At 50.3% G+C, this 1,577-nt stretch overlaps 1 pseudogene; it reads right to left on the bottom strand.

The window, feature by feature from the left end:
* Positions 1-1,231: 1,231 nt before the first annotated feature.
* Positions 1,232-1,349, bottom strand: LOC120101336 (small nucleolar RNA SNORA17; annotated as a pseudogene).
* Positions 1,350-1,577: the final 228 nt, after the last annotated feature.

The raw sequence follows: 1,577 nt of genomic DNA, 5'->3' as shown, positions 1-1,577 counted from the left end.
CCCACCTGACATAGGTGGCAAGGGCAAAGGATTGGGGAGGACAACTCCTTGCCCACGTTGCCTCATGGCAGACTACTTGTGAGGATAGATCCCTTTGCCCTTGCCATGACAGTCAGCTATCCTGTGTTACCCAGGAGAGATGTAGGGCCTGTTCTTCTGCTCTCATGATCCTATCAGGGCCAGTTCTCTTTCACTACACTGGTGTTGAGGGCTCAGGTGGGGGCAGTATTTCCCTACTGCACAGCAGACAGAGCTAGGGCAAGCTCTCTCATGCTCATGTCCTTGGGGCTGACTCACCTACATCTCCTATATCCAGGTGAGGTGCCCAGGTGAGGTGCAGGAGCCATTCTCCTCAGTGCTCCAGTAGGACAGAGTCAGGGCCAGCTTTCCCTCTCTGATGACCTCAGGGACAGATTTCCTGTTTGTCATAAGTGACAAGGGACAAGAGGAGGTGGGGCAACTTTCCCTCGCCTATGTCATTGCACCCCAGAGAAGCGATGGGGCCAGCTCTTACATGCTTATGCTCTGGGGATCTGCTTACCTGCGACTCCCGAAATGTGTGTGAAGCTGACTAAGGGCTCCTGCTGCCATGCCCTAAGGGCCAGCTCTCCCATAATGTCCTTGGGTGGCAATACAGACTAGGGACATCTGCCTGTGGTAACAGACCCTTGCTGCTGCAGGTGTGAACCCAGATGTGGCCCCTGCTGGCAGCACAAGCCATCCCCACCATCATCCCAGATGGCTACTCACATCAGGCTATTCATTACTACCCTCAAGTTTCGGGTTTTGTCTCTCTTCATTGTGCCTACATCCTTCTGCTTCCTTTTCTTTCCCATTTCTCCACCAAATACTTGTTTCTCTAGGTGGTATCTAGGGTCTCTGAGTGTCTCAGGAGTACTATGCCCCACTCATGCATTATGACACTGGGCAGGGGCCATCTTGGACATGGTCTGCCCCCTAGGCCTGCATGGTGTCAGGCTGGTGGTCATCTCAGGCTCAGTCCTTACCTAGGCCTGCCCTAGTAACCCCAAGTCAAGGTCATCTATCTCAGGCTCACTCCCACCCAGGGCCCAAGGTTCTAGACGGGGTTCTTCAGTCTCTGGCTCGCTCCCTACCCTGGGAACCTGTCCCAGGCTGCATGGTGTTGGAGTGATTGTTGTCTTGGGCTAGTTCCCTGTTCTGGACCCCTGGCACCACATTGGTGGTCATCTGAGGCTCACTTTTTTCAGGAAGTGTTAAGGTACTAATCATTCAGACGTTCACAGGTCAGAACACTGAGTATCGTATCCCTTCTCCTCTCTGCCACTTACTGATGCACCTGTGACACAGTAGCACTCCTGTGAGACAGGTAAATCATTAAGCCGTTATCATCAAACATATGTTGTTTTTAAGTCCTATTTTCCACATTGATTATGGTTTTGTCTTCATCTGTTACTTTCTATTCTCAGGACAAAAATTATCGTACAAAAATCCATCCTAATCCAAAATATCTTGGAGGCCTGCTGTTGCTTCCTTTATGTAGGGAAAGTAAAATAAAACAAAAACATCTTAAAGACTTGGTGTTTTCTCCTTATTCT

Source organism: Rattus norvegicus, chromosome 2 (genome assembly GCF_021556685.1).
Source record: "Rattus norvegicus strain SHRSP/BbbUtx chromosome 2, alternate assembly SHRSP_T2T, whole genome shotgun sequence".
NCBI lineage: Eukaryota > Metazoa > Chordata > Mammalia > Rodentia > Muridae > Rattus > Rattus norvegicus.
The sequence above is the reverse complement of the archived record's forward strand: the minus strand, read 5'-3'. Positions and strand labels throughout refer to the sequence as shown.